The 14,996-nt window shown below is 36.4% G+C and overlaps 1 protein-coding gene across 3 annotated transcripts in view; it reads right to left on the reverse strand.

Moving 5' to 3' along the window:
• DLGAP1 (DLG associated protein 1) overlaps positions 1-14,996 on the reverse strand; it is an 843,951-nt gene that overhangs the window by 736,350 nt on the left and 92,605 nt on the right. The window lies entirely within an intron of this gene.

Here is a 14,996-nt window from a genome sequence, read left to right on the forward strand (position 1 = left end):
AAAAGAGTAATTAAATTAACACAAGTAAAATGCTTTTAACAGTGCTCAGTAAAGAGTAGTTATTTTATTCCTTTCTTCTTTTTTTTTTTCTGATTCTTGGTTAAAACTTAGGAAGGAAGATAAAGCAAACGTTCCTTTATTGAGCACACAATATAAAGCACTGGGTTGGTGCTTTATAGAAATTATCTCACTTCATCCTCAGATGAGATGTTATTATTTCTGTTTTTCAAATAAGGAAACTGAGACTCAGGGAATTGGTAATTTTTCTAAGTTAGACAACAAGAAAGCAATAGAGCTGGTACTTAAACCATGTCTGTCTGCTTTTCAAAGTCCTTGCTTCTTCTGAACTCTTTCATATTTGAGGGGCAATTTGGCACATTTTGATGTTGTCCATAGCAAAACAGCAAATATATCAAATTAAACTCTTAATATTGGTTTAATATAAAATACTCTTTTTTCTTTTTTTGGCTGAGGAAGATTAGCCCTGAGCTAACGTCTACGCCAGTCTTCCTCTATTTTGTATGTGGGTCGCCACCACCGCACGGCTGACAAGTGGTGTAGGTCTGCACCCAGGATCCGAACCAGAGCTGCCAAAGCAGAGCACGCTGAACTTAACCACTAATCCACGGGGCCAGCCCCTTAAAATATTGTTTTTTTATAAACTCGACTTAAGTTTACTTACACTAAGTTTTAGGCAATAAATTGGCTGAGACTGAAATTAGTCAGTGAAATTGAGCACATGAAACAAACAAAACAACATTCAAAGAAATTTCACAATCTGCCTCTCTACCATGAAGGATTGATTTATAGTGACATTTACCATTGTGAAAAGATAACAAAAGGCAACTTTTCAAATTGCTTATAGTCAAATTTACCTAACAATTAAGACTGTACTAAAGTCAATTTGATAAAAAAGTAGTCTTTCATTATAAAATTAATATCTTTATTAAAATCTGTAAAAAGTATAAATAAAAATATTTACATAATTCTACAACATCATTATAGTCATTGCTAATAATACGGTATATTTTTTTCTAGACTATTTTTCAATGGTTAGCTTTTTTTCTAGATATATAGCACATATATATGTTATTAATATAAACAGTTCAAGGTTTAATAGTAAACATTTTCTTTATTAAATAATGCAATAATAAACATTTCATATAAAATTTTAACTTTTATTATTTTTATTATTATGGAATGCAGATCCATAAACCCTTACTGACAATCCCAAACTCCAAAAAAATCTCTTGAAGATAAGATTTTCTTGTGTCTCATTTGGTAGGAAAACCTGATTTGACCTAAACTGATGTGAGGCCACTTATCATCATTATTTACGACACTCAATATGAATACTCTTCTTATAATTCACAAGAGAAATATTAATGGGTTTGGTTATGCGGTCCTGCCCCAGAACCCACTGGGAAGCATTATGTAATATAACGCTATATACCCCATATTACCTTTCTAAAAATCTAAAAAGTTCTGAATTCTGAAACCCTTAGACTTTTGGATGAGCAGTTGTAGACCTAAAATAATAGAAACAAAATCTTATATGGTGCTTACCATTTTCCAGGCATATTATTTTAACTGCTTTACATATAATAATCCACCAAATACCTTGACAAGGTTAGTACTATATTTAATCCCATTTTACAGACGAAAACACTGAGGCACAAAAAGTCCCAGTAACTTGCTCAAGCCCACATAGGTAGGAAGTCACAAAACTGTGACTTGAATCCAGACAGTCTAACTCCAACATCTACATTCTTATCCAGACAGTCTAACTCCAGCATCTGCATTCTTAAGTCATGATTGTTAACCACTGTCCTTCACTCTCAGAAGCAGAATTACTAAGTCAATAAACATTTTTAAGATCTTGATATGGACAGCCTGTCTTCTTAGAATGTGGTATTTGTACCAGTAGTACTGGGAATGACAAGACGTTTCATATCATTGTTGTTACTACTTGTAATCTATTTTTAAATTTTTGGTATTTGGCAGGCAAAGAAAATTAATTTTGTGGTTTGCTTTGATTTTATCTTGCTTTTTGTGATGACAATGAACATGTTTGCATATTTCCGTTATCACTTTTGGTTTGTTTTCTGTTTCTTCAATTATCTTATCACATCCTTTGCCTAATTAGAGTCATAATTATCTATTGATATATTCCTATTCCTCATGCTAACCTGCATGACCTCTTCCAGGCTTGTCACTGTCACCCATCAGCCCCAGGCTGCCACCATTTCCCACCTGTGGAAGAGACTTGGTAACTCTGTGGCCATATTCACCGGGAAGAAGTCTCCTTTCAAAGCCCAATCAATCCACAGTGGTCCTCTGTCCCTCCTTTCTTTCCCATCCGCCACCATTCACTTGGGAACTGCTGGGATGAATTATTTAGAACTCCTTGGAATGTTCTCCTGCAATGACTTTTCTTTCATTGCAGCTTCTCATGAGTCAGAAACATCCGATAATCTCCAACACGGGTACCTTTCAGAAACCCCAGTCTCTCTGAAGTTCATGCCCCTCAGCTCCACTGGAGTCTACTCATTCTTATCATCTACCACCATCTTGGCATTCTTCATTGCTCCTTTAGAGAATAACTTTTGTCCATTACATGAACAACTCATCCAGCATTCCACCTCTGATGCTTTTCTTGGCACCTCTGCCAACCTTTGGCTTTAGAAAGAATGAAAAGCCAAAGCAATTTCTCTTTCTACAAATCTTCTTCAAAAAACTTTCAAATTTCTAGCAATCTAAGCTGGAGATGACACCAATTCAACTGTCTTTCAGCCAGTCCTGCAAGCACATGTGTCTTTAATATACATATGGGACATTTATTATCCCTCATTCTCAGCTATAGGTTTTTAAGCAAAATGTTAAGGCAATGAGAATGGTCTCATTAAAAGTCTATTACACTTCCTTACTCCAAGGCTTTGCCATGCACTGCTTTCTCTTTCTGAAATACTTTAGCCCTCCCACAAATTTGATCCACCACCTGATTAGTTAGCTTCCAAGAAACGTTCAGGAAGCTTGCCCTGACATCTCAGGATCCCTAGGTGACCCTACTCCCACCTTTTCTTCCCCCTAGGGCACCCAGCATGTGTTGTTTCCCTTATTCACAGCTCTGTCCCCAACATCGACATCAGCACACGGCCTGTCACTGAGGGAGCACTCAATAAATATTTGTTGAATTGATTTGAATGCAAAATGTTAAAATATTTTGGGAAGTCAAATGTATCATTCTTTGGTACTGATAAATAATTTTAAGCAGTATGCTCTTTCTGGAAATTTAATGAATGTCTAATATTCTTTTTTCCCTAATTTTAATGATTCATGTTTGTTATGGACTGAACTACATTCTTCCCAAAATTCATATGTTGAAGCCCTCATCCCCAATGTGATGGTATTTGGAGGTGGGGCCTTTGGGAGGTAACTAGTTTAGATGAGGTCATGAGGGTGGAGCCTCCATCATGAGATTAGTGTCCTTATAAGAAAAGGAAGAGAGACAGGAGCTTCCCCTCCAGACATCTGAGGACACAGCAGGAGGGCAGCTATCTGCAAGCCTGGAAGAGGACCCTCACCAAGAACTGAATCTGCTAGCACCTTGATCTTGGACTTCCCAGCTTCCAGAACTCTGAGAAATAAATGTCTGTCGTTTAAGCCACCCAGACTATCGCATTTTGTTATAGCAGCCAGAGCTAAGATAATTCTTTTTAATATAAAACTACTTAAACTATGTAAAATATATTAATGGACAGTGTGAAGCTCAGGATAAAAAATTTTCTTCCAAATTCGTAGTTAGTGACACAGCACTTTTTGTCATGTATTAATTTCTTAAATGTATTTGACATATATCCATTCTTAAATATATTTGTTATATTTCAAGTTCCAAGTAACCATTTTGTTCTAATATTTCATCTATTCCTTTGCTAATGTAAAACTCTTAATTACTGCTGATTTAAATTATATTAAATATCTGACAGGACATTTAACCTATAAGTCATCTCCACTGTTTTTTTTTTTTTTCATATTTTCATCATTATACTCACACATTTATCTTTCTGAATGAATTTCATAATATTTTGGTCAGTTTCTCAAAATATCCCACAGAAGTTCAACTGGAAAGTTTATCAAACATGAATTTGGAAAGAAGATATATCTTTATAAAACTTGTTTTTCCTATCCAAGAACATATTTGGTCTTCCTTTGTTCCTGGCACAGAGATCCTAAAACTCTTGTAATTTCCTAAGCAGTGGGAGCAGTGGGACAATCTTTCGTTATAATATTTAGTCTTCTGTCCTCAAATAGCTCTAATACTTGAAATAGTTCCAGAGTGATGAAGGTGAAAGGAGTGTCCTGTTATTCATAACAAGCCCTTTTTAATCACATTTGAGTTTAAGTTAATGAGGTGACGTTTGGAAAGCCCCTAAGAATAGAGACTGGTTACCAGGGGAACCATCCACGGGAAGAGGGGCTGAAAGTTGAATCAATCATCAATGGCCAATGATTTAATCAACCATGCTTATGTAATGAAGCCTCCATAAAATCCCCAAAGGACAGTGTTTGGTGAGCTTCGAGGTTGGTGAACAAGAACCCACCCATAGGCTGGGAAGGTAGCACACTCTAAACTCCAAAAAAACAGAAGCTTCTGTGCTCAAGACCCTTCCAAACCTCGCCCTATGTACCTCTTCATCTGGCTATTCATTCATGTTTTTCAATACCCTTTGTCATAAACCAGTAATCTAGTAAGCAAACTGTTTTCCTGAGTTCTGTGAGCCACCCTAGCAAATTAATCTAACCCAAGGAGGAGGTCATGTGAACCTCCAATTTATAGTCAGTTGGTCAGAAGCACAGGTAACAATCTGGACTGGCAACTGGCATCTGAAGGAGGGGGGCAGTCTTGTGGGACTGAGCTCTTAACCTACGGGGTCTAACGCCATCTCCTGGTAGATAGTGTCAGAATTGAGTTAAGTTGTAGGATACCCAGCTGGCATCTGGAGAATTTGAGAATTGCTTTGTGTGGGAAAACCCCCACATACTTGACGTACTGAAAATAGTAGTATTATTTTAAGTATTGAGAGTTAGTGAGTAAAGGAAACAAGTGGGGATTTTTTGTACAGCTCTTTCACTCAGCAGCATAAGTATGTTAGATTTGTCCAGCTTATTGTTTATCCTCACTGCTATATGGTATAATTGCACCATAACATATTTATCTGCAAACAGAATACAGCATCATATTAAGAAAATAATGCACACAACCAAGTGGCATTTATTCCAGAAATGCAAGGTTGGTTCATATTAGGAAATTTATTAATGTTATATGCTATGTAGTTATCTCCATACATGCTGAAAAGCCTTCACAAAATTTCAACATTTATTCATTATAAAAATACTCAAGAACATAAGAGCTATGGATTCTTTCTTAACATGAAAAATATTTATATTCCTCAATCCTAACACCAGTATATCACTTAATGGGAAAACAGAAGCATTTCTACTCAGATCAGGAACAGGAGGAGGATGCCGAGGATCTCCATTATTATTCCCGACTGTTCTGAAAGTATTAGCAAATGCAACTAGACAAAATAAATCAATTAAAGGTATAAGAACGGGCAAAGAAGAGGTAAAATTATTTCTTATAATATAGAATTATAGATGATGTGATATCTATAGATTAAATTATAGATGATGTGATATCTGGAAAATGCTAAAGAATCAATAACAATATTACCTCAAACAATAAAAGAATTTAGTAAGGCAACAGAATATGAATTAATATTCAGAAATAGCTTTCATATACATTGCATTATAAATAAATAACATAACCACACTGAAGGGGGTGGGAAAGAATGGATCTAACCTAAGTAACTTTCATAAACAGTGTACACACAGAGATTTGCTTTTCACATAAGTATGAAATTGCAATTGTGAAACTATGTGTATTTTCGTATTGAGTAAATACTTAAATATATTGATGACAACAAGAGTGAGGATTCTCAATGTTAAAAAGAGGAGTTAAGGGCCAGCCCAGTGGCCTAGTGGTTAAGTTCGGCACACTCTGCTTCGGTGGCCCGGGTCCAGTTCTGGGCACAGACCTACACCACTCATAGGTGGCCATGCTGTGGCAGCGACCCACATACGAAATACAGGAAGACTGGCACAGATGTTAGCTCAGGGTGAATCTTCCTCAAACAAAAAGAGGAAGATTGGCACAGATGTTAGCTCAGGGCAAAACTTCCTCAGCAAAAAAGGAAGACTGGCACCAGATGATAGCTCAGGGCAAATCTTCCTCAGCAGAAAAAAAGAGGAGTTAGTAATGGAAGGAAGTTCACTAGAATGAACCCTGTGATGTTGGACTGGAATCAGATATATCAATATGAACTCAAGATTGTGTGTGTGTGTGTGTGTGTGTGTGTATACACAAATAGATATAAAGCAGATATAGATATTTGTGTGTTTGTCTATAAACACATATGTCCTAGCTCTGTCAGGGGAGAGAGGATCTAGAAGCAATGGCAAAAGATCAATGAAGGCCGGCCCCACGGCTTAGCGGTTAAGTGCGCGCGCTCCACTACTGGCGGCCCGGGTTTGGATCCCGGGCACGCACTGACGCACCACTTCTCCGGCCATGCTGAGGCCGCGTCCCACATACAGCAACTAGAAGGATGTGCAACTATGACGTACAACTATCTACTGGGGCTTTGGGGAAAAAAAAGGAGGAGGATTGGCAATAGATGTTAGCTCAGAGCCGGTCTTCCTCAGCAAAAAGAGGAGGATTAGCACGGATGTTAGCTCAGGGCTGATCTTCCTCACAAAAAAAAAGATCAATGAGCACACTTAGCCCCCAGATCCTGGTTTTCAAATACTCTTCTTAAATAAAATGAACCAAAAATCCTTGGAGAAATGGTCAATTTCAGGGATGAGGCAGAGATAAGCATGATGAGAGAATGAGGCAAGATGAGCCCACAAGATCTTGCGATGCCAGAAACTAAGCAAGTGCTCAAAATTTGATGGCATGTCAAAAAGACAGAGGAGCCAACCTGAAGGAGCTCCCAATGACCAAACCTAGAATAAGGAGCAATGAACTAAATAATAATAATGAAATTCATCTCATGGAATAACATATATATCCTTGAGTCCATACTACAAATATGTAATTGAAGGAATAAATAAGGATGAAGCAGCTCATCCTTACGGTAGAACTGAAATTAATACAGAAGGAATGATGCAAACAGAAAAATCACCATCTCACAGACACCACAGTAATAATTGTTGCAGAAGCAAGAATCATTGACAGCGGCTAAAATTAGTGGGAAAAGGTATATGAGAAAATAGGATATCTGCATAGTCTCAAACTGTCTCTCCACCAGATATTTATTAACTACAAAGGAAAAAATGTAAATTTATAGTGCAGAAGACTATCCGACTCCACCTCAATTGAGTAATCAAACTTAACATCACCAGAAATGAGACATGTCAACATCATTTACCTCCTGATATAACGCAATGAAGTCACATCATCTCTTCTGGGGTATTCTTGCCAAAAATGAGTAATCTGAATTTAATCATGAAGAAACATCAGTCAAACTCAAATTGAGGAACATTCCCCATATTAATAGGCCAGAACTCTTCAAAAATGTCAAGGTCATAAAAAGAGACAAAGTCTCAGGAAGCTCCCCAAATCAAAGAGAATAAAGAAACAAACAACTAAATGCAATGTGTGATCCTGGATTTATCCCAAACTAGGAAGAAGACATTTGTGGCACAACTTGCAAAATTTAAAGAAAGTTTATAGATTGTATCAACATTAATTTCATGATTTTATAATTGTAACACAGTTGTATAAGATGTTGACATTCAGCGAAGCTGGGGAATGGTTTATGGGAACTCTTTGTAATACTTTCGCAAATGTTTTGTAACTCAACTTACTTCAAAATGAAAGTTTAAAAACACCTGGAAAAAGCATAGCAAACTAAATTCAAAGATAATAGATGAATGGAATGAATAAAAATGAGTACAGAAATAAATTGGGTTGAAATAAGATCTATAATGGAAAAAAACAACTACGTCAAAAATTGTTTCTAACAACTCTTAGTACTTATTAAGAAAAGAAGAATGAAATGTAGCAATACCACATGAAAATGAGGGCATCTCTAAAGTAAATAAAAGTGTCTTACAAAAAACTTTATGCTAGTAACTTATAAAACAGAACAGCCAAGAAACACATGCACACATATATAGCCACCTAATTCATGACAAAGATGCCATCTCAATGAATGGAGAAAACAATAAATTGAGTCTTTTGAATAAATGGTGCTTGATAAACTGAAAATGCATGTGGGAAAAAAAAAAAAAGAGTCTTGACCACTTCTTCACACTGTGTACAAAACATAAAAATAATGCCAGATGGACTGTAGACTAACATGAAAGGTAAAACAAGATAGCTTCTAGAAAAATGGCTAAAATTATGAAAACCTATAATACCTAGTGTTGGCAAAGATAGAGGAAGTGGAATTCACATGTGACTGGTCCAAGTGTAAAATGGTTTAATCACTTTGAAAGACTGGGTGGCTAAAGCTGTACAAATGCAGAGCCTTTGACCAACAATGCCACTCCCAGGTATATAACCAAGGGAATGAATAAGTATGTGCACCAAAAAGATGTGGGGCAGAATCTTCATAGCTGTTTTATTCATAAAAGTCAAAACCCAGCAACAAGGCAAATGTTCATCAATAACAGAATTGATTAATAAATTATGCTCTATTTATAAAATCGACTGCTCTACAGTCATGAAGATCAAATTACTATTGCCTACAACATGGATGAATCCCACAGAGATAATACTGAGTTAAAAAAAAAAAAATCAAGAGAGCATAGTGTATCATTCCGTTTATATAAAATTCAAAAAACTGATAACACTAATTTATAGTGGAAAAATGCATTACAGTGATTACATCTCAGGAGTATTAATTAGGAGGTATGACAAGGGAGTTCTTCGGGCTGGTGATAATATTCTGTATCTTCATATTAGTGGGGGTTACACAGGTATATCCACCCATCATGTTTACTAAGCTTTATACTTAAGATTCACACAGTTTAGCACGTAGGTTATAATTTCGTGGAAATTAAGAAAAAAAATTTTTTTCTTCAATGAACTCTTTTCTCTCAGTTTTCATAGTTTAAATATGCCAAATCCTTTCCAAAGGATGCAATTAAAACCGAGTATTAATTTCTGAGAATGCATTTCTACAGAAAATAACAAAAGAAAGAAAAAGAAGTTATCCTTCAACTCCTTTGCTAAAAATGGATGCTTTAGCTATCTGTTTATTACTTTGTAGAACAAGAAAAGATAACATCCTGGCTTTTACTTTCAGCGTCGATTGTTCCACGTGTTTATTTCATCTCAAAAAATGGATGGAAATGTTAGTTATTGGGTACTGTTTAGTTCAGCACATATCTTAGCAAAGTATTTTTAATTTACATGTACCAAACCTGATTGTTTTTGAAGAAAAAACAAATTTAAAATGAGGTATTATATTTTTCTAAACTAACAAAATACTTCTAGCTATATAAAGGTGCTAACGCAAAACAATGTATCCCTCAGTATCCACGGCAGTTGGTTCCAGGAGCCCCCACCCATACCAAAATCTGCAGATGCTAAAGTACCTTATCTAAAATGGTGTAGTATTTGCATATGACCTACACACATTCTCCTGTATACTTTAAATCATCTCTAGTTTACTTATAATACCTAATACAGTGTAAATGTTACGTAAATAGTTATACTATATTATTTAGAGAATAACGACAAGAAAAAAAAAGTCTGTAAATGTTCAGTATAGAAACAATAGTGGTAGGTGTTTCAATCTGAGGTCAGTTGAATCCACAGTTGGTTGAATCCGAGTTTGGTTTTACCTGTAGATGTGGAACCTGAGGATACAGAAGGCCAACTGTATTTCAATTTTCCTTAACATTAAAAGTAAATATAATCACATTTTCCCTTGATAATGGTAAAAGTTCTATAACTTTCCATCTCTACAACTCCAGTCAACTAACTAAAATCAACTCACATTAGTTAGTTTGAAATCTCTTAACCTGCAGTCATCATGATTTTTTTCTCTGAAAGTCTCACTTTTCTCTGAACATTATATAGTCTCTTTCTTAAGGATTTTACATTCTGTTGTGGAAAATAGACAATTATAATATCATTAAATCTATAATCAGAATATGAAATGTGAGTACTAGTCACACAACCACTGATTTCTACCAATAGAATGTGAGATGTTCAGGATCTCCATAAGCCACTACACTACCCACAGGGCCTATGACACAGTGTCTCGAATATGGCCAGATATCAGCATATTGCTTTACTAATTTCCATAAGGTAACTCCCTTAAGGCAAAAAGAAAAAGTTCAATTATGATCAACATCTTCTGTTAAGAAAAGGCTGGGAAATACATATATATCCAATTTTAAAAAGCAAAATCATAAAATAAATCTAGCAGTTGGGATATGCTCCAATTATCTAGAAAATTTATCACTCTTCTTGTTCAACCACTGCCAGGTAAATGAGGTATTATTGTGCAAACACACAATGTCATTCACAGATCCAGGGGTAAAAATGAGAGGCTGCGGACCATTTGGATAACCATATTTCCCCAAGCACTTTAATAGTTTTATAACATACAAATACTGTTGTCCATTATACGAGAGGTCCTCTTTTGACTTTTGTTCTACTGTATTCACACAATAAATAAAGTTTCTCAGTTCCTCTGAATTTAACTCTTCCTATTGCCATTATCAATGTTTCATTTTGTAGGCTGGATCTAATTACTGAAGTATTATTAGAACCTAGGTAGCAACATGTTATTATCTTACTAATTACTGCTCTCCAGGAGACTTTGCAATTAATATAAGCCACTCTGCAGAAATAATGACCACTGAAATCACAGCCCCCCAACACACTTAAGTGAGTACACTCAAACAGGGTCTATTTCTTCAGGAGTTTGGCAAAAAGATGGGGAGGTTAACCAAAACAAGCAGCAAAAAAGAGCAAGATGATATCGGTTCATAGCTATAAGATAACGCTACCTTAGCAGACAGTCACCAGTTCTGCCTTTATGATTCTCTCTGACAGTGATGTAAACGCCACAGAAAGGAATATTAAGGAAGAATTACATAATCCTTTCTTCAACCAATTGTTAGCTTGTTTGCTGTAGGTTTAAACACTGCCACAGGCTTCTAGTGGTTGGCAACTCAACACCGTGGAAAATGTCACTGGGCTTTGCTACCCTACTAACTGTGCTCCACAGAGCAGAAAATTAAGCTTGACATATTTGGAGGAGGAGTTTTCTGGTTTGTAAGACTTCATAAAAATAGCCATACTTATTTATTCCAGGGTCACATTTGTAAGTTCTTAGTAGCTCTGAGATAAAGAATTTAATTTTTTTACACATGCCAAATTCTTAGGTCACTCTGACTCAAAATCTACCTTATGTTCTCTTAGGTGAATAGACTCCTATCTCTAACTTAAAAAGATACATATACAGACAGCACAAGATATTTTTAAATCTATAGCATTTGAAAATAAACTGAAAAAAGTCAATATCTAAAACCATGCCTTTCTGATTCAATTCATTCTGACTCCTTCTGAAAAAAGATGTCTCCATAAGTAATCTTTTATCAAAATATTAGTTTCATCATGAATAATCTAGAATTGATATACAAATGGAATCATTAAGTCATACTAGACTCAAATTTATTTTCTTTATTTTATACATTTTTCTTGAACTATGCTAAGACTTAAAACTAATGATCCTTCTTTAGTAAGGAGTTTGTTTCAGTATATTTGAAACATTTAAGTGCATTTTTTTCCTATTGCAAGCAATAAGATAAGAATTATATCTCATAGACTGACAAGCCACACTTAATTTACAAATCTAGAATAAAACTATGAGGTACTAAAATGTGCCACACAGTAAGATCGTCACTGAAGATGGTATACTGTTTCCAGAAAAGTCTGATGCATAAGTTCGGGAAAAGTTTGTACAACTTTTGCAATAACATCAAATTTAATCACTCAGAGGCATTTGTCAACTTCATCAAAACGAGGATACACCTCCCTACTTCTTGCCAGATTTCTCTTACCTGACTTGGGCTGTTCTCTCCACCTAAAAGAAAAGAATTGTATTAGGCTTTTAGATTCTATCTTGAATATGACAGACCCATTTTATTATATAGGCCAAGAATTCCAGCCTTCAGAGAAAAATGCTCCCAAATCTCTCCCTTTCCTCAGCACCTTACCCCTTATGTTTATGCGAAGTTAGCGCTCTCATCAACACTACTTTCTCTAATCATGGCTTGAAAAGGCAACCCTTCTGCCTTTTTCAAGTCCTATTGATCAAGATAATGCCATTTACTTAGCACCTGCTAAGTGGAAGTCATAGCCCGATTTGCTGTGAGGGATACACACATACACAGGACGTAGAGCGTCTTTCCTTAAACAAAGGTAAGTGTTCCCCGATGCCTGAAATTTCCCTCACCCCCTGGCAGTCAAACAACCTCTCACCGACTCACCCCCACTTGACACCTTGTCTGTTCCACAAGCTTTCCCATTTGAATTAAGAAAGGCCAACATTCCCTTCCCCCAACAACCACCACCCAGAATTCTGCACATACTCTTGCCTTTTTCTTTTCCAACATACACTCATGCCCAGTATTTTATGGAAATGTCTAAGCTTTGACTCTTATGTGACTTAACGTTTCTTTATCATTGATACTCTGTATGTGACTCTCCATTATTGTCGCATATGTGGTTGTCAATTCCTAGAGAAGAGGGACTGCATGTGAGTTTTTGAGCCCTCTACACAATTAAACACTAATGTCCTCTGTGATTACAATGATTATCAACCCAGAATTATAGATGCTTCTTCACTCACTCCTGGGAAGTCTTCTGGGCAGAATTACACACCAAAAGACTATATAAATATATCAAGTACAGTGACCGAATGTAAGAAGGCAAGCATTTGGGCAAAAATTCTGGTTCTCAGAAAACTTTCGTTTTAAATTATAAGTCAGGAGTTTACAGCATGTAAAATGCAAATCATACACTGCGGCTTTCTGGTTTTAACTGTTCCCTCTCTGACTTCAGAACACTGGGCTGCTTATCTCATGTTTTGTTTTGTCTTGTTCTTCCTTGCTTTCTCTAGGTCCCAGGGGATGAGCTGGCTCAATAAAGGCTTCCCCCTGAGCAGGGGTCAGCAAGTCACAACACCGTGTCCATCACCATTCCCGAGCTGACATGTTTCAAATGACCTGAAGTGGCTACATCTGTCCCATCAAGTTGTTACAAGCAGCTTCAACAGGGAGCCCCACACCGAGCAAAACAAGCACAGTACAGCCTCCTTCAGGTCCCCACCAGGCAACCTCCTGCTATCGGCACTTTTCAGGTCTCTCTTTCTCCATCACAAGATAATTTCCTTTTCATTGTAAAAGGCTCTCTGCAGCTGTTGGCTTTTTGGTTATTTTTTTATGATGAGCAAATTTGGCTTAGGAGAAACATTATTTTCAGACTGAGAATGAAAAGCATTTTGTGTCCTAAAAATGAGGAAATCCTGAACCTGTACAACATATTTTAAATATGTATTTAAATATATAAAATATATACATAAATAATATATATAAAATATATATTTAAATATGTATTTTTCCCCACTGTTTTCCAAGGTTTCTTTTGTCCTGTAGTTTTAGCGTTGGGCTCACCAGTGTTTAATAAGCTTATATCAACTCATAGGCACTTTGAAGTTACATATTTTCTGTCCCAGAGACAAACAAATCTATAGATTAAAAAAAACTCAAGGACTCAAATTTAGAATTCCTCGGTTACTGCTAACTACCATAAATTTCACCCTAGAGGCTGAGTAGTCTTAGTGTCCAGATGTGTACGACTCGGATGAATCAGACTTTCAGGCTGGGACACAAATAGAAACATTAAGTGGCTATTGCTCCCACTGGTGACAGGCGTGCGGGCTCCATGCAAAGCACACGCTCACTGCCCTTCATGCCACAGAGCAAGATAATCTCAATACCTCCACATCTTCTGAGCATAGCCCTCTCTTAAACAAACATCACATCTATGTACATACACATCACAACAGCTGCTCAATATTTTAAAATATGGGCTGGTTTTTAACAACTTCAAGCTACCTAAGAAGAGGCTAGAGGTACAGATAGGCTCCTGACTTTTCTGCAATTACTCTCTTCTTAAACGGAAATCTCTCCCTATATGCACATCAGAAGGGATAAAATAAAAAACAGTGACAACACAAAATGCTGGCCAGGATGTGGGGAACCTGGGTCACTCATACATTACTAGTGGGAATGTAGAATTGTACAGCCACTCTGGAAAACAGCTTGGCAGTGTCTTATAAAACTAAACATGCACTTAACATACAACCCAGCAATTGTACTCTTGGACACTGTCCCAGAGAAATGAAAACTTATGTTCACATAAAAACCTGTACACAGTTGTTCATGGCAACTTTCTTCATAACAGGCCCAAACTAGAAACAGCACAGACATCCCTCAATGGGTACATACATACCATGGAATACCATTCAGCAAACAAAAGGAACTATTGATAGGCACCACAGCTTGGATGAATCTCAAGAGAATTATGATGAGTGCAAAAAGTCAACCCCAAATGTTATATACTATATAATTCTATTTATATAACATTCTTGAAATAACAAAATTAGAGAGGTGGAGAACAAATTAGAGGTTGCCAGAGGTTAGGGATGAGAGAGGTGTGTGGCTTTAATGGGGTAGCACGAGGGAGCCACGTGGTTATGGAAAGTTCCGGATCTTGATCTGGTGGTTACACAAATATACACGTGATAAAATTGCATAGAATACACACCAGTGCTTGTATAATGCTAAAATCTTAATAACCTCTGGATTGCAACAATGTTCTTTTCTTGGCTGTGATATTGTAC

This window comes from Diceros bicornis, chromosome 16 (assembly GCF_020826845.1).
Source record: "Diceros bicornis minor isolate mBicDic1 chromosome 16, mDicBic1.mat.cur, whole genome shotgun sequence".
Taxonomy (NCBI): Eukaryota; Metazoa; Chordata; class Mammalia; order Perissodactyla; family Rhinocerotidae; genus Diceros; species Diceros bicornis.